General features: G+C 41.3%; 1 protein-coding gene across 10 annotated transcripts in view; it reads right to left on the bottom strand.

Annotated features, from left to right (window-relative positions):
* mef2aa (myocyte enhancer factor 2aa) overlaps nt 1–18,206 on the bottom strand; it is a 72,691-nt gene extending 54,485 nt beyond the window's left edge. For 8 of the 10 annotated variants that reach the window (XM_084364048.1, XM_084364050.1, XM_084364052.1 and 5 more), the window contains exon 1: nt 11,887–12,052. The gene's annotated coding sequence lies outside the window, so the exon portion shown is untranslated. Of the gene's footprint in view, nt 1–8,994; nt 9,131–11,886; nt 12,053–17,937 lie in introns of those variants that run through there. The other 2 variants (XM_084364046.1, XM_084364047.1) reach the window with 2 other exon arrangements.
* Nucleotides 18,207–19,564: the final 1,358 nt, after the last annotated feature.

The following is a 19,564-nucleotide window of genomic DNA, read 5'->3' as shown; positions in this document are numbered from 1 at the left end:
AAAACCCCACAGGATGAACCTGCTCTCGGCGAGAAAACGTTTCATTGTCGGCCGACTAAACGGAAACGATGCCGCTTCTCAGATAAATACCGGACAAGCATCCAATCTACAAAATCTGAACGATGATGAGTGGATGTAACAACCAACAACCAAAGGACATCATATGCTGACAGTATTACCAGACAGACATCCTCCATCTCACTCTCACCGTACTGTCAGGGGATGAGAGCACCATGCAAGGTGACTTTGACTAAGTGCCTTGGGGTTTCATGAGAAAACGCCATTGACATTACATTAATTTCATGTCTCTTTTTTAACTGACTTAGTGCCACAGAGCCCTGAATAGCAGGAAAGAAAAAAAAAATGAAACAGACATTCTTTGCTTCAGCTTCGAGGCAGCGGGGATCTAGAGGCCAGGAAGACAACAGTGACAAATAGGCGACATGATCAGCCAGCAACTTTTTCCCTTGCTCTAAGAGTCATTCGACAGCGAGACAGAGCAGCTCAGCGGCGCAGGATAAATGTTAGTCAGAAACTTTCCACTGCGCTTCGCGTTGTGTTTGGGTTTGATAGCAGGTGTGTGTATGAAAGAGAGACAAAAAGAAAACAAGAGAGAGAGAGAGAGAGAGAGAGAGAGAGAGGGAGAGGGGGGAAGGGTAAGGGAGGGAGAGTCAGACAGAGAGAGTGGGAGAGAGAGAAGACAGTATGACTGTGTTAACTATGTGGAAAGATGTAAGGGAAACAAGACTAAAAGAAGCACCACGCGCCCATCCCATCCCACCTCTGTGGTAGTGTGCGGCAGCGGCGTTGTAACATAATTACTGCTGGGACACTTCTATTCCCAATGATCCATTTGCGTCAGTCAGGTTTTCGAGCCCAGCCAATGAATGGATTCTCAGTTTCTCAAGGATAAAGAGATGACCCTTTCCTAACAGTTATATCCATTTCATGTAGAAAAGCTACTCTCCTCCTCAAGGTAAATCCCTTGATGCAGGTTTGAGTGAAACTTTCATGAACAAAGAAAATGATGATAACTTCCTTGATGCAAGCATGGGGGTGATGAATTATGTCTCATTAAAAATGAATGCGCCTGACAACTGAGACCTCATAGACGTACGGTACAGCTGCTATAGTGTCCTACGAGCCCTAGTTTGGGCCTCCAAAGTATTTCCGTTTACATTCGTGTTTCCCAAAAAATAATCACTCAGCGATCTTCAAATAAACCAGATGGTTGTTTAATAACATTTTAACCTGTTTACCAAGTTTTCTTTCCGTCTACACAGTGACGGTCAAACATTCAACAAGAGAAAAAACAAATTTTTGACGAGAGGGGGACTTTATATATCCTAAATATATAGAATATGATTTAAAAAATAAATAAAACCACAAGCAATAAATAAAGTGTGGGAAAACCCCTGCTAGTTGTTCTGCCCACATGTTGACCTAAATGTATGTGATTTTCTAATGTCAACAAACACAGATGTAAACAGAACAGGTAGTATAAAGGTCAAGGTCATAAAAACATTTTTTATTTTTTCTAAATGAACCAAATAATATGACGACGAGACGATAATGTAACTATTGTGACAGGTAACCCCTCGATTCCACCGGGTACCGCAGTTACCTGACGTGTGCAATGCTGTTTTTTTCCGTCCTCCAACCTGCTTCATATCCCACTGGGAGCCGTTCAGAAACGGGGCATCATGCCTGCCTGATGTTTTTGAGTTGCTGAGATTGTGTTTATTTTGTCATTTTTCCTTGATTTTTGTGCTTCTAAGGTGGTTGAGTAGGCTACATAGTTAAATCGTTGCGTTTTGTGTCCGTTGTCAGTGTGTTTGCTGTCAATATTTGCCAACACGAGCATTGTCTAGAACAGCCGCGATCAGCTTTGGTGACCGTATCGTGGCCATAACGTGGCAGAGGTGGGTCCATGGCGGAGACGATCTGGGGGTTATACTGTTTAAAGCTGTTGAAGGAAAAGTTCACGCAAAAATTAAAATTCAGTCATTATCTACTTGTTCAGAATTTTTTTTGAAATGTAAAGCAACAAAAAAAAAATCAGGATTCTCTGGACTTCTTTAGACTTGGATTACTCTGGACAAGCTGTATGGAGCCATCCTGTTAATTTTTTTTTACATTTTAAAACAAGTCCCCATCTACTTCAGTTGTTTTAGAGAATGCTGCAACGCTGCTTTGCTGTAGAGCTTCCGAAATGATTTGTGGACTGCGTAACTTCACCCGACCTTTCATTCGCATGGCAGTGAGAACATAATGACCAAACTTTCATTTTTCAGTGAACTTATCCTTTAAGGCATTTTTTTCACTGCACAGAACATCAATGGGCTAGAGAAACGTCTCTATTAGCCTAACCTCTCGACCCATACAGATAATTTCTAATCAGCCGATCTACAGGATGTCACGCTACATCTTTAAACACAATTGACAAGACTAATGGCTAACTACTCACTTCACATTAACGCCGGTGGTTTAACAAACTAAGTCTCTGAGCAAAAGCCCTCCATCACCAACATTCCTTATGACAGTATGTCAGTTTAACAAGTCAGTGACTTGACATGGTGCAACATCACTATTCAACACTCTTTATGGATGAACACTTCCTGTCTCACACTGATAAAGTTACAAGTCACTTTTAATCTCAATTTGCACCGTCTCATGGCGTTTGTGGAGGGGTTAGTTTTTTGTGGGATAAACTGGTGGAGCAAATATTAAGGAAGAAAACTGTGTAACTCCTTCGCACAAACACATCAACACAAATACAGTAAGACTAATGCATGCATGGTCCTAGAGGTTTATAAATTTGCATCGCATTACAGGCGCTGTGGTCTGATGTGGCGCTATGGCATGTGTCCATTTGCATGGTTGTCTATCATCAGATGGCCGTCTCACCAGGGAACAATAATAATGCCAACACCATAGGGAGCAACAGTCCCCCACCCTCCCAGGGAACCCTGCGAGCTGTGTTAAGTGCCATGGAAGCCTTTTGATGTTGCACAGACCGCAACTCAGAAATGGTAAACAGCAGAGATGAACCAAGATCTTCCTCCAGGGGGAATCCACAGTGTAAGGATATTAGGGACGTCATGCATAATGTGTCTCAGCAGCAGCGCGTTTACCCGACCTCAACACATCTTTTGGAAACACTGTGGATCCAGATTAGACACTGAGATTCCAGATATTCAATTCTCCCCCAGTGTTTGATGATCAGCAGGCAAGATTTAACTAAATAAATAGTGAGCGCTGCAGAGAGACAACAGTTTCTGGTGCACATAAGTACATGTGCACCATGTTGTTTAGGATCGTCTGCCCTCGGAGAATGTCTGCATTTAATGGGGGAAAAAAAATTAAAAAGCTCTGAATAAATATTTGATTTTGTCTTCCCATTTTTATCTTCCACTCGATGCCTCTTTCCCACAGTGTTCCATTACATAAAAGGTTTATGCAATCTGAGCAGTGAGGATGGCCATGAGTCATAACAACAGTGGACGGGGCTAGCTAAAGTAGCATTGATTTTTTTTCTTTTTCTTTTTCCTTACAATTTCATGTTACAGAATTAGTCTGTTAATGATCTCACATGTTTCTTTTCATGTAAAACATTTCAGATAAAGCAACACATTTCTGAAGACGCACTAATGGGCTGGAAGTGACTGGAAATGTTTACAAGCTGGTTTGTAAATGTCTGTCATGGGGTTTTATTTCTCAAGGTTCCTGTAACGTCACGCTGAGAGACAGCTTGCACTTTGAATAATCAGTCTGCTTTGTGAATGATGTGTTTTGATAGTAAACATGAGTTTAGTTAAGTTAATAGCAGTTTAGCCCTGAGAGCCCTTTTCTCACAGGGAGGAAGGGACTACCATCACCATCATCATTTCTTTAACTTCAACCTGAAAGATTTTTTCTCTGGTTTATGTCAACTTGAACGTCTATTGACATCAATGAACGGCATTCTTTGAGCGAACAATCTAAGGGGTATTCTGCAGCTACAGCCCAGAGTTTCTCCCAAATCAGATGATGTGTGCTAGCTGTCACATGAACACTGTGTGCAAACAGTGTGATAGAGATTGAGGGAGATAGACAGAGAAAGGGAAAGAGAGAGAGAGAGAGACCCCGCGGGCCCCACTGCTGCTGCTGCTGTTGCTGCTCGCTTCTCCAGGAATCTTTTCAGTCAAACTGTTTGCCGATAGCCTCTGGTCCTGTGTCCCAGGGCCAGCGGCTGATGATGGATGCCCCCCACCCCCCACTTTCCCTCCCACACCCTCCTCAACCTCCATATACGTTCTGAACACCCCTGGCAGTTGGACCAGCGACAGAGGTTGAGGGGAGGAGGGAAACAAAATCAAGAACAACACAGTCTGACATGAATACAGGCTGGCAAGAGCTCACTGGTGGAAACACTACACCATTTTCAACTAGATTTGCAGCCCACAGCACACAGATGGAAAGTGGACTGGGAGAAAGGGAGAGGACAGACGGGCAGACGCACAAACAGCGGGCAGACTCAACACCTCACTCACAATCACAGTCACACTATAGAGAGCTGGGATCGAGAGACCGGAGATGCAATGACAATACTTTCCGAATGCCCTTGTTTTTAAAAGACTGGTTTTAAAGGGACAGTTGACCTCAAAATCGAAAATACAAATTTGTCCTCTTACCTGTAGTTGTATCAATCAATCTATATTGTTTTGGTGTGAGATGCCTAGTTTGGGAGATATTGGCTGTAGAGATGTCTGCCTTCTCTCCAATATAAGGGAAATAGATGGAACTCAGCTTGTGGTGCCAAAAAAAAAAAAAAAACTAAATAACAATGTCTCTTTACAGAAATCATGACCTGGTTACTCAGATAATGCAAAGACCTTGTTGTGAGCAGTTTCATGTAGGAACTATTATCTTTTTACCAAACCACACTCACCGGCTCTACCACAAAGCAGAAGGAAGCGTGCACATGGATCTAACAATTAAAATCGGGATAGGGCGTTGGAGATGGTGCCCACGTTCATTCCTATGAAGCAAAAAAGCTTGACTTCCAAGGTATACAAATTTCAGGCTCCTATACGTTGTGAAGCCCACAGAGTGTGCGACCTAGAGACTTCTTTCAGGTCAGTGCCCAACTAATGGTTTAGTCTTGCGGCTTTTCTAGACTTTCCAAATTCTATTGGACCGAAAGTCTCAAATTATTATAGTCAAGTGGGCAATTTCGCAGGGGTTGTTGGGTTATTAACCGCCTCTTTCACAATGTAAGCTTATGGTTAGTTAGCAAGTTAGCTAGCTTAGTTAGCTTCATGAGCTAGCCTCTCGTCCATGAGTTGGCACGAAACTGCTCAAAACAAGTTCTGTAGATTATCTTGAGTAACCGGGTCATGATTTCTGGAAGGAGACACTCTTGTGGAGTCCTTCAAATGTATTTTTTTGTGCTCTGTGCACCACAAGCCGAGTGCCGTCGAGTTCGATTATATCGGCGAGAAGGCAGACAACTCTACGGCCAATATCTCCAAAACTCAGGGACTGAGTTGATATCATGGCTTGTAAAACTGATACTTAACCAGGCTGACACTCCCCCTAAAGTGGGCCCGGTCAAAAAGAGATTCTTATTATCCTGAATCTGCTCACACAGCAGCAACCCAAAATGCTTAATCTCGGTCTGATGTATAACAGTTTTAAAACTCTAGCTAAAAAGAACATGCATGAGGAGTCGCAGCGCTCACGCTGCTCGAGCTCGGCCCTAACAGCAGAGAGGAAGACAACTTTGAACTACAAGTCAGAGCCCTGCGGCGGACTAGAGCAGCTTCCAGAGAGAAGAGGGGGCTGGGTGACTTCCCTTCCCAGTTCGTAGGGCTGATGTGTGCTGCAGAATAATGGGAGGAATCACATCCTCCCCAGCTGTCCTGGTTCACAGGGCTTCTCAGACAAACATGAAAAACAACGATATCGCCAGCCAGGCCTCCTTCCTGCAGCTCGGGGAGGCCGCAGCGCCGGTCCAGCTGCAGGAGATCCAAGTCTTCCTCCCAGCAGCTACTGGACTTTCAGTCGCCGTCGGAGCTGTGACACCCAGGTCTCACAGCTGTATTTACTACACCAGCCATTGATAAACACTTCTCCGTGGACTCTTGCTATCTTTGGTAACATAATGGGAGGCTGGATTAAATGGTGATAAAGGCCGAAGCTGATGTTTCAAATCCCCTATTTTGGCGCTCGGTAGCAACAGTAAACAGCTTCATCACACAGACTTTGAAGAAAGTTTACTTTGCACATAATTCAATTGTTTGTCTGTGTGTGATGCCTCCACTCACTCGACCCTACACAAAGCCGGAGAAGTTAAATCTCCAGCGAGAGATGCTTTTTAAGATCTACAGTAGAACATCAGGAATTCAATACAGTGGGGTATATTAGCAATCATGGGAGATCTTTTGATCTAGGAAATTAGATTATAATATATTCCTTTGATTTATGTTTTTTTCAGAGTCTCATTAAAATTCAGTTAAAACGCAACTCAGCAAAGAGATGTCTTTCTTAACTTCCTTTTCAACTATCAGTTTTGCTCCATGCACGATTCGACTTAACAATATCGCAGAGGTTTTGTGTAGCGACATCACCGCTCTCTGTTTTTACATCTTCAGGCAGGCGTATGTCTTCTCCATGTCAATAAAGAAAAAACAAGCTGAAAAATAGTGACTAACCAAACCACAGGACACACACATTGGGGTTGTATGTCCTCGTGTGGCCCACTCACTTTTGAGATGACGCTCAGTTTGATACTGTGGTTTTTCTTGCAGTCCAGAAACCAAAGTAGGAGGAGGGGGCTTCATAGAAAGGTGCTAAATGACTTGACTTCTCAAAGTCATCACCTTTGCTCCACCGCATGCTTCTACAGTCTACACTCCAAAACCACACTGTGTGCATGCGCTATTGTTTCTGCTGGTTACTGGAGAATGTGGGCTTGATTCTTGAAATTAAGAGGCTAAAAACACAAAAATGTTAAATGTACAGTGTATAAAAAGTAGCTATGCTGTTATTTTAATGACACTACTGTGGCCACAATGACGACATAACCCCATGTGTTGGATTGTTTGCACTCAGTGTCACAATCAGTGACCAGAGAGAGAGACGGACAAGGATCGTTGTGGCGAAAAGCAGATTAGCAGCAGGTTTAGAGTGCAGCTCTGCTTGAGGATCTTCCCGCTGACTCTCCCGTGTGGTCCAGGTTGAAGAGGTGAAGAGACCGCCGGTCAGGCCTCGTTTGGAAGAGCACGGGAGACAGGAAAATACGGCGCGGCCTTAAGCTGCTCTGCCCCGCTCAGCAGCACATGTGCTGAGTGAGCCAAACGAGGTGGCTTACCACCAGAGGTCTCAGTCAAGGGCAGGACAGTTGAAAGGTCACTGCGAGCTGTCTTGCTATACAAACAGTGCCTCAGCGAGTAATACATTCACCCTCTGAGCTTACATGAGGCTGTTAGAGAGCCTGAAACATACCGGAGATTTAGAGTTTCTGTCAGGTGAGATATGTTTTTAGCCGAGCTGATTTTTGGATTCATCGACTGGTTAATGGAAAGAAATTTAAATCGACGACTGAAAATTAATCTTTTCAGTGGTTTCCCAAACAAAAGTGTCAAACATTTGCTTAAAATGTGAGGAATTTGCTGCTTTTCTTTGTCATTAATGACAGTAAATGAAGAGTCTTTCGGTTTTGGACAGTTGGTTGGACAAAAGAAGTAATTTGAAGATGTCACGGATAAATCTGATGAGCATTTTTCACATTTTTCCTGTAGACAAAATGATTATTTGTGAAAAGTGACGGATAATGAAAATAATCATTAGTTGCAGCTCTAGTTTTTACAGGAGTCATTTTTATGCCATGTATTAGTTATATATATTCAGAAAGTTTTAAAATCACTTAGTAAGTAAAAACAATAGTATGAGTATTATCAGTTGACCTAATGAGATTTGAAGACAACAAACTGACTGTTTTTTAATGTTTAAATGTCTTTAACTTTGACTCAACCACTCCATGTTAACCAATAAGTAGTTTTAGCACCTGACTCAGTGTGCCAGTTCACACACGTACCAATGGCTCATGATCACAGCACATGAATGTCCTGCAGCACATGCAAACGCCACACAAAGAGAGAGGGGCCAGGAACTGAACCCAGGACTGTGGCAGTGTTAACCAAAGGCCCCACAATGACCTAGTTAGCATTGACCAAACTCAGAGTGAAAAAAGTGAACTTAAAACCACGTGTATTGACCGAACACCAGACTATCAAAAGTTTTTCTCATGAGTGGTTTGCTGTACAACAACAGCCAGATATTCGTGTACAAAAAGACAGCAGCAAAAGTCTTTTCTCTTTAGTCTGCAGGGGACAGTCTACAGTTAACTGTGGTCTACAACATTATCTGCCAGGCTCAAAATTCTGCATCCAACCTCCAGGTCTCACAGGAAAACGCTGGAATCTCCATATTGATGATAGAGCTCCAATAAACAATGAATCATGTTGCTAAGATGCTTTTGTTTGTCCAAGAGAGAATTGGATAGTTACAAAGTGACGTCGAGTATTATCACGCCACTTTTCTTTTGAGTGATCCGAAAAGGAAATCTTTTTTAAAAAACACCTTTTAAAGCACAAAGAAAAAAGGAAAACAAAAGTATTCAGTTAAAAAAAAAAACAAGTCTCCAATCACCACAATGCATTTGTCTGTGAACTTAAGAAAACTCCTAATTAAAGCCAGTCCCATCAACCAAATCAACCAAGAAACTGTATTCAATGTTCACTGTCTTTGCCTGAAAACTCAACTGACTCAACAAACAGCCCTGTAAAGATGCCACTGAAATCCTGCACGAGATATTATTCAGATAAAGCAAAAAAAAGATTCAAAATCATGTCTAAAAAATATATAAAACAATCGTGAAACAATGCTAATATCCATATCTGCTGTAATGTGAGAGCTAAATTTGCAGTACAAAAGAACATCTTGGCTTACCGAACAATCAAAGAAACACTGTCCTCTTTATTGGACCAAGAATGTTCATCCTCTAGCTCATATTTTTCATTGAATACATCCTTGGCTTACTGCTTTCTGGTGTTTTTGTCCTCCTTGGAAAAAAAAATGTCCTGGGAGGAGGAGAGTGGAGGAGAAAGACTTTCACTCAGTGATTCAGAGGCATCGTGTAAACGCCAGCATTCTCTCTCTGACAACCGGCGTTAATTGCAGATCCGACTCGCCCACACACTCCACATTTCTCCTGGAAGGAGAAGCTGAGACACTGAGATTGAAGTGGGATGAGGAGTGCAGTAAAAGATGCTGCAGCTGCCCGTTCCTCACACCGTCACCACCTCTCATTTCTCCCTCTCCGCTGAGAACTTGTGCTCAGACGCTGACACGCACTCGTCCACATTTACAGAGACATGCAGGGGCACACAAACATAACATGTAACAAGGCTAAATCAGTTAATAAACAGTGGTAGTCATCGTGGAATAGCATCCGTCTAGCTCGCATTACCACATCGTCACATAGCTGATTTAATGAGACATCTGAGTGTGTTTGCATAATGGTAAATTAAGGTAGGACATTCGGGGTCTGCGAGGTTAGAGCAACAGTTCACGGCATGCATGAAAAAGACATTCACGACGGCTCTATCTGTGCCGTCACAGACATCATGCTCATTCCTTTGACTAATATACGACATAAATTGTTAAAATGATATTCATTTCAGCCGCGCTGAAAGAATCCCTCATCCACACATTAGACATAAGAGCTCACGTGACGTGGATCATGAGCAACAAGGCCCATTACTGGCGAGGCCTGGGGCAGCGCAGGAGCTAATGACTGCAGATTGGAGGGTGCTTTACTGCTTTGCTTTAGAAATCACTGGCAACCAGCTGGTATGGTAATGTACATGCCGTCAGAACAGCACTAACAGTGAAAAATACAAGCATGCTTTAATGCTGCTGCAACAACTCTCGTCCCTGGTGAATTACTTTGGCAATAAAATTTGTCATTGGTTTGACCTGAAAACTGAGGGATATACTGTAAGTAGTAAAATATTTACTATTGGTGCAGGTAAAGCACTTAAATACATGTAAGTTAACAATACACAGCTTTTAAGAATGCTGACACCACAAAAATATGCTGGATTTTATCCACTGAATAACCCAAAACACACTTAACAAGTTGCAACCAAAACTTCTCCAAAGACTAAATTCATACCAACATTAAAGGGGCACTCTGTAGTTTCAAACTCAGAATATCAATAAGGATAGAATACAAAGTCAGAAATATTTATTTTGTTATAACTGAATAAATAAGCTGTTCTCGGAGGAAAATAAGGTCCCCAGAACTCTGTTTGAAGCTAGAAAGGTGGCAGGGTCCGCCACATATAAACAAAGTAAAACAGCATGAAGTTGCGTTGTACTTTAAGGTCAGTTTGTTTATTCTGTTTATTCATACATGAAAACAAAGAGAGTTTGTTTGTTAAGGAATCAAAAATAAGACGAAGATTTTTCTCTTCGGGTCAAAATGTCTTCCCCCAAAACTACATAGTGCACCTTTAACTCGAGAGAAGTTAATAGAGAACAACTTGCAGGTTAGGCTCCTGGTATTTTCTGTGTAAAAACTTCTGTACAATATTTATGAGACACGTTTGGTGTGAGCATACAACAGAAACATTTGAGAAGGTCAGGTTTCTGCTGGCCATTGCCCACTCTGGCGAGAGGTTAAGGTCACAAGAGTCCCGGAGATTCAAAGAAGCACCAGAAAGCAAAAAGATATCCCTCTCTCTCTCTCTCTCACCGCACCTCTCCGCTACCAAACTGCCAATACAGCTTATCTGAAATGCACTGAGCACTGCCAAGCCTGTCACTTTGAATCACAAAAAAGTGGGATCTTCTTATGTCGTGGGAGGTCGATCAAGACAAAAAATGAGATCTTATTGCAGCTTGTTTTAACCATCATCATTGCTCTTACACAAAGCCAAGAAAGAGAAGTTAAAAACCAGCACATATCAGATTTAAAAATCTAAATCTGCTTATTGATGTCATGCAGCTACAAGTCTCCTCTTGTTAAACAAATTACAGTACAGTTGTAGTTACACAGACAACACTGGTGACAACATGTATGGCAATAAGCAAGTGAGGTGATGTCATGCGCGGGCTGACCAGCACCATCTAGATTTCAGTGCCATAAATGTCAAGCAGATATCAAACCTGGCAACCCATGTACAAAAACTTAGAATAAATTAAATAATAAGCTAAGTTGATATAAGTTGGGAAGGCTTTTCTTTTCTTTTCTGTTTTCTCAGAAGTTAGTCGCTGTGTGAACTGCGGGGCTGCTGTCGTCGCGATGGCTCAACAGTGTTATTACGCACACATTGATTACTATTTTGGCCAAACGATGCGCCTGTTTGACACTTCGGATCCCACGATTAACTGCGAGGGAGTTTCACGAGTCGTAACTCACAGATAGATAGACACATATTGAGAAGTTACCGGCGCACTGCTGCTGAAAATGAATCCTGTACAGAAAAGAAAAGAGAAAAAAAAAAAAAAAAAAAGTTACTCGCGATTGCCTTGATATCAACAGCGCGCGTCTCGCTGCTGCGCCCTTTAAAAAAAAACACAACAAGACAAAACCTCGCCGATACTGTCGCACGACTGACACTACACGACTTTCACACTCCCCTATCTCCGATTTCGGCTCGTAACCCCGGAGAAGATAGCCGGAGAGATAAGGAGATATACAGTCATGTCTCCGTCTCCCAAATCCACTCTACGTCTCCCTCTTGCGCCTTCTCTCTCCTCTCACTCACTGGAGCCACTGCCGCCGCCGCCGCCGCCGCCACACTCCTCAACATTGTTTCTATTTCCGTTACTCACCTTCACTCCCAAGTCAGTCGCCGTGTATAGACACTCTATATCGGTGGCTCCAGTGGATAAACGTAATTTCGGTGCACATTTACACGCTGACTGCTATTTTAGGGGGAGCTGACAAACTCAGAAAAAGCCAGTCTCCCTCTTGTCAGTGAGAGACTCCTCCCCTCATCTGACGAACTGCCTCCCCTCTCTCTCTCTCGCTCGCTCGCTCTCTCTCACGCACGCACACACACATACACATACACACACACACACACACCGCCGTCAAAACACACGAAGAAAAAAGTGAACGTCTCGGTTGATTGCGTGAATGTTCAAGTACGATGTGGGGAAAGAATCCATCAACATGTAACATACTTTACTGATCATATTTATTTATTTATTTATTTTTAATATATTCGTTCTCAAAACAGCCCTGAGACAGATCAAACTTATGGAAACTACAGCAGAACTACAAAAAAAGGCGAAATCAACTACCAAAATAAGAGTCACCGCCATCTACAGTCTACTTTCCCCCCAAAATTACTCAGCCTCATCACATTAGACACATTTGACGTCACATCTCTAAGACAACAGCGATGGAATTCGGTGTAAAGGACACCTCCCCGCAGCCAATGAGAAGCCGCAGCGTCTGCCGAGCAGCCAATTAGAGCGCGGGGGAGGGGCGGGGCCTGCGTGACTCGCGTCTGAGCCCGTCATCACGTGTATGAGCAGGATCAGAGGAGGTGTGGTGCCTGCTGGACCACCGGACCGTGTGTTTGAGTGTTTTTACTGGCTTCTGGAAACAGGTGCGATACAAATTCAGCACAATTACCATCTACTGTTTCGGCTGTGTGTTTAGTGTGAACGTGTGGCCAGGTTTAGAGAGAGTAACCACACGCACATGGGAGCCTGTTATGAGGAAATGTAGCAGTTTAAAGCTTTTTACAAAGTGATCAGGGCTAGCTGCCTCACACAGAGTTGGAAAGTAAGTACATTCACTCAAGTTTTCTCGAGTGTTTTCCATTTTTTCTACTTTTATTTGACAGCTATAGTTACTGCAGGTTTAGATTTTGTACAGGCCTATTTATATAAAGTCTCAATTTTAAGCTTTTGTACAAAATAAACTTACTATAACAACAAAGTGATAATTACTAACAGGTCTTTCTGTATCGAGTGGTGTAGCGATGATGTTTTAAATCGCTAGCAGTAAAAAAGCTAATGTTTGGCTATAAATATTAGCTCATAGCGGCACAACCACTAAGCGTCTTACTACACAATTACTTTGACATTTACTGTAAATTGATTAAGTTAGAATAGATTGTAACTGAAGTCGGCCTTGTTCGGGTGTTTCACATGTTAGCAACCACTGTTTTTAACACATGTTAGCGCTTTCTAATTAAATTATGGGAAATTGAATCGTGTATTTTATGTTGTAGAACAAAACCTTTGAATATCTTATGACCGTGGTAATAAAAGACTTTCATTCAGGCATTTAACCAAAAACCAATTCAACATTACAACATTAGCAGCATGGCTACCGTTAGCAACCTGGCTACTGTCAAAACACAACGGTAAGAAACACAACGGTAAGAATCCCAATTTGACCTAGAAACCCCAATCTTGGTGGTATAAAAAGGCAGAATAAAACACGCAGTTGTAATAATAAGTAGGCAGGTTTTGTTACTTCGTCATGTAGTACAAAAAATGCCAGTTTTTACCCATCTCAAGCTAAGGTGTAGTGACGCTGTGACTTTTTTTCCTGGCAAGTGAGGAAATAAAATGTTCTCAATTTGCATAAGTAGGTTGAAAATAATGCAAGAAATGTTTCACCTTAAAAGATGCTGGTAGTCTTTTTTTAAATTTTATAGCTAGCTAACATTAACAATTAAAATGCAGCAAAACATCCCTTCATTTTTTGGAAAACCGCTAAAAAGGTAGAGGTAGTTCAAGATGTTATTTTTAAAGATAACAATTAAAAAAACATGCACGCGTATGTGTGTGTCTTAGATGTGCACTAGACCCCTGGTCTCAAGTCCCGCTGTTAAGGGGGAACGCATATTAACGAGGGAACATTCTGTCACCAGTGCTCTCTATCAAGTGAATGCTGTCAGTTCACTCTTGTTTACTCAGTTTCTATCACTCACCTACTTTACCTTCGCTATCAGGATTAATTTTTGTTTGCAGTGTAGAGTTTTTGCAGTTATTCCAGTTGTTCCACCGTTACCGAGGGATAGCAACCAGGGTAAACAATGTCTCTTCCTGTTTTGGTTGTGCAATGGCAGATGTGCTTCCTTTGTGCCATAATGCAGCCTTCATTTGTGTGGGTAAAATCAAGCCCAGTGGGCACAGCAATTAGCATAGTGAAAATGAGGTTTTAAGGAAACCAATAAAACCAAAAATGGTGTCATTACACCATGCAAACATACAGCCATTACAGTGTGCGTTCAGTATTAACTTCAGATTGATAACTGAAAGCAGAAAGGTTGTCTTTTGCCAGTTTAAGACATGTGAGTCGAAGTGTCAAGCAAGTCCCAAGTCATTTTTTTCAGGGCAAGTCAAGTCGAGGACCACATTGTGTCAAGTTGAGTTGGAGGCATTTGCCTTAGTTAAGGCATTAATGATATTCAGTGAAATAAATGTAATCAAATACCTTTTTTATAAAAGTTTTTTATGTCTTAATTTTTTTCTCAATCCAAAACTATTCCCTCCCCATCACTTGTAAATAGTGAAATAGTCAAGTTGAAACAGTGACTCATAGCCAGGTCACAACTCATTTCTTTACGTTGTGATCCTCTTCTTACACCACAACTTGAATCCTGAGTTTACCTGATAACATAAAAGAGTTATACAAGCTGCACAAGAGTCTCACACGTTAGGCTGCTCATTATCTCAGGAGGGAATGTCATGGTGCTTTGAATTACTGCGTCTGTACGGTATGACTTCATCAGTTAGGTCACAGGACTTCACAGACACATTACTTATTGCTTCAAGTGTCATTTGAAAATGTAAGCTACAAAGAGTCGCCAGAGTAACTCGCTCTAAGTTTTGAATGTACTCACATCTCTTTCCTTGTTGTGGAAAAAGCAGTCAAAGTAGTCTGTTAATCAGCGATTTGACGGCACCATCCGATCCTGGCTGAATAGTAACACAATGTGTTATTATTTAGACATCCTCCTCTAATTGCATCCTGTTTTATTCATTAATGAAGGAAAGGGTTTTCACAAAGTATAGCTGCTGCTGTATGTAGCTCATTTGTATTAGTCTAGTATAGCCTGGTCCCTTGTGTATTGTGCTGCCTTTTTCAACAGTTAGTCCCAGTCCCAGAGGAAAAGTCTGTGTCTAGTCCTCCTCATCCCTCCTGTTTCCTCAGGGCCCCGGGCCAAGAAGTCACAATTTGTCCTTGATGGCTTTTAATGCCTATACAACACATTTCCTGCATTAGTAACCACACCTCAATGTGTATATGTTAAAGTCACAGTAGTCGCATAACTTACTGTGTCATATATACAATTGAAGTAATTGCTTGAAGTTGATAAAATTAAGTCTGCATTATCCTGCTCTCGGCTCTTGGCCCTGTGCCGGTTCAGGTTAAACAAGGTCGTACTTTCTGGCGATGTGGGCTGGCTCTTCCTGCAGTTTGCTTGAGCCTCAGTCCACTTTTTTCTTTACTGTGTGCAGGAAACCAGAAATTCAGCCTGTCAGGTTTTTTTGCAGAGCAGTAACGATGCAGACTACAAACCTGATTCCAAAAAAAGTTGGGATGCTGATCAAAATGTTATTAAAACAGAATTGTTCCTAAGCTAATGTTGTAATATCTTTTATACAATCATGTGTTTGACAAAGTGGTGAACTTCTCCCCATCCTTACATGTATCATGCATCAATCATGATACTATCAGCTCCAATGAAACTGTTTACCTGTGGAACGTTCCAAACAGGTGTTTCTGGAGCTTTCCTCAACTCTCACAGTCTCTTGTCCCCCCAGCGTCCCAACTTTTTGGAAACGGAGTTGTAAACAATGAACTACCAGGGCACTGTTGTTCTTACAGTCACAGTAATGCTTGACTTAGTACTGTAGCACTCTGTAGTACTCCTTCCTGCTCCTCACAGACATACACACACACCGTTAGATTGCAGCTACATCAGAAGGTAATGTACTTATTTTATTTTCTTGTTGGGTCACTTTTGAATTTTATTTGTTGCTCTCTGTTTTTTGTGTTTGTTTCTCAAATTCATAGTGTATCAGTGGTGTCACGATACTAGAATTTCTAACTTCAATACAATACCACAGGGAAAAACTGACACAATTGAGAGGAGCCCGGCCTATATGGGCACTGTAGAGGTGTGTGTGTCAACGAGAAAGTTAGTTGCTTTCAAATATTCAGAATTAATTAGTATGGCTGTATTCATATTTTTGACAACGCTATGCTTCAGTACCAAATGAGTTTTTATGCAAATTTTCATTGAGAATATAGAAGCACATTTTTAATCTCTGCTTAATATGGCAATTATACTGGAATACAATGATGCCAAATACATTTCCTTTATTATGTGGGTGTCTCAAATTGCATTCCACGACAAAAGCAAAAATATTTGGAACTCAAGGAGCTAATATTGTCAGAATTATCACCTCATTGTAACCATCATTAATAAATTGTAACTTTATTGTTAATTGAACTTTAGTTACTTTAGTTTACAGTAAACTAACAATGAGATCCTTTATAAAACAAGTCCTATTCGTAAGAAAAGTAGATTTTTGAGTGTTACTCCCAACTCGTCAAATATTGACGCTTTGGTAATATACAGTATGGCCGCCATCCCAAAGCATCAGGTTTTGGCGAGTTGGGAGTGACACTCAAACATAAACTTTTCTTACAAATAGGACCTTTAAGCATTTGTTTATTGTAAAGTTGCAACTGATGTTTTAATGCTTTGTAAATGTTCTTTGTAATAAATACTGTAAAGTTGATCTATAAACACTATTGGGACGGCCTTTATAAAGTTGCAACTGATGTTTATAAACCTTCACAACTTCTTTATAAATGTTTTATAAAGCTTTTCTTTTGTTTTATAACAGTGGAAAAAACTTTAATCAACTATTAATGAAAAAGTTTAAAGAACTATTTACCATTTATTAAATGTTACTAAATTAACTTTGTATCACAGAAGCACTGATTTGAAAACAACCTTAGAGGGACACTAACTTCTCTTCAGACTGATGTCCCTGCCTCAGACCCTCATGCATTGTTACATTCATCTAAATGTTCAAAAAAGTGTCAGGTCTCTGTGATACTTGGTTAGAATTGGCTTTCCAATGACTCAGCACGCACGCACCTTTTCGTTATATCTGCAGATCAAGATATCGGCTATAATATTAACACTGCTGCAACATAATGTGAGTGTTGTATTCCAACAAGTAAGTGAAATTTGTTTTCCATCTGTTGAAACTATTTATTCCACAAGCCTTTCAGCAATTTTGCATTATAGTAAAAAGAGATACAGCATGAAACAACTGACAAAACTACTGACTGCGGTTGTCACTCTCCTCTCTCCTCTGCATTCGACAGTAACAATAGTCGTGACGAACAAGAATTAGACAGAAACGGTCCCCAGCTGTTTTCTTGGAGTGTTTTCAGTCAGTAAAGTTTCTGCTGTGCAGCGCTTCTTCAGTGAGTTCAGCCTGATGCCAACTGACAACAGTGTGGATCCAAACTGCTCTCAGCATCTCCTTTAGCAGCACTTTTGTGTCGACATGCACCCCTCCCCTCTGCCCCAAACTGATGCCAGCAACAAAAAACAGTGATGTTAGCAAAAGTGCAGCCTCGGAAGTGATTTACATCAGCTCTTGTAGTTTCACCTGAACACGATGGTGGTTACAGGTGAGATAATAGACACTATGTATGCTGATGGAAAATGTTGCTATGTAGTAATTTCTCGAATCCCAATAATCACACAAAAGATAAAACCTCCCATTGTTCACAGTGGTAGCCTGAAATCTTGAAGTAACACTATTAATTGGCATCACATTTCCATCATGCAAGAGTCAAGACCTTTCCTCACACCTGTGTCTCACCTGTTTGTTGTTGCACAAACGCCTTCACAGAACCCACTGTTCCGATCTCCACGTTTCCCACTATAAATCTTGACTTTCTTTATCTCTTCTTTTCCTGCTGTCTACAACTCTTCGTCTTCTTTCTGCTGCCTTTGTTTCACTCTGCCCATTGATTTACCTCAAAGCCAGACCAGCTGGCTTTGGATACTTCCCTCCGAGCCCTGAGAGGCCCCGGCGTCTTCACACCCTGTTCTTCCTGCTGTCCCTGGGTCTCTCTGCCGGCAGAGAGAAAGGGGTGCTCTGGTTTGAAGGGTAGGACCCCAGATGGACATAGACATGTCGGGCATGCGTTATGTGGTGGGGCTTGGCTCAGGGCTCTCAGGACACAGCCACAGCTGTCAATCATAACTCCAGAAGGTGTAGAGGATCTTTTCTGCTTCTCACAGACCACTGCAAAGTGTGCAACAGGGTAGTTTTCTACAACATAATCAACAGTTTTAGAGAAAATGCCTGTGTGTAAATGAGTGATTCTTTATTGCAGTCTGGTTTATAGTAACATAATTCTTTATAGTGCAATATTTTTCATGTAGATTACAAACAACTTTTTAAGACTTTATTCATCAGATGTACATATGAGGTTTTAGATTAATGGGAAAGGGTTATTATGTATGGCATAGTAATAATAGTGATGTATTTCAACAAGTTGCAGCGACATGCCAAATAACGGTTTGTTCCAGCGAGGCTTTGATGCGCGACAGCTGGCATTTCCAACATTGCACCAGACCACAAATAGACCCAGACACTCTTTCTCTCCAATTAAAAAAGAGACTAAAACACGCGTCTCATGCAGCGAGCTTTATTAGGCTATATAAGTCAAGTTTGATCTACAATACGATAGCAGGGAAAGAAAGAGATGTTTATTTTGTAAATGAGAAAAGCAAAACCAGATCACTGAGTCATACAAGACAGCAATCTGACCACGGAGCTCTGAAATAACATTTAATTATCTGAGGCTCATTAAAACAGCCTGTCTGAAAAGCCCTCAGCACCCCTCACCAATCCCTGGTCCTCCTCTCTCGCTGCACACATCCAGTCATGGGACAAATACTGCCAACAAATGTCATACTGCGGTTTCACTGACTTTTGAGATAACAATTCTGAAATATAAAGTTTCCCATCATGCATCCTCTGCAGTGTGACCCCTGACATAAACATCAGTCAGGTTTATTAAACATATGTGCAAGTAGTTGTGATGAATTAAGTTAAAAGTGCGAAAAAGTGTCAAAATCTAGAAGGACTACTACAGTAGATCGCTTCAGCAATGCTAATCTTTATGAAAATGTCACATGTGAAATTAATATTTCCACATGTGAACAAAAATTGTACTTTTTTTTTTATTCACTTTTTCAACATATGAATAACAACGTCCACATGTGAACATTTTCATATGTGAAATGTCACATCCATATGTGATTGGCCTTTTAAACATGTTGGAGTTTTACATGTCAAGTGTGTCTGAAAAACACATTTGCTTTTGAATCCTTCACATGTTATTTGGACATGAAATGTCTGAAAAATGTTCGATGGCTTTTTTTCATTTTTAGATTTGAATTTTGCATGTTAATCATCCGAAAAACAACATGCGCCT

This window comes from Pagrus pagrus, assembly GCF_965226575.1.
Source record: "Pagrus pagrus genome assembly, chromosome: 10".
Classification (NCBI taxonomy): Eukaryota; Metazoa; Chordata; class Actinopteri; order Spariformes; family Sparidae; genus Pagrus; species Pagrus pagrus.
Note: the sequence above shows the minus strand (reverse complement) of the source record. Positions and strands in the feature narration are given on the sequence as shown.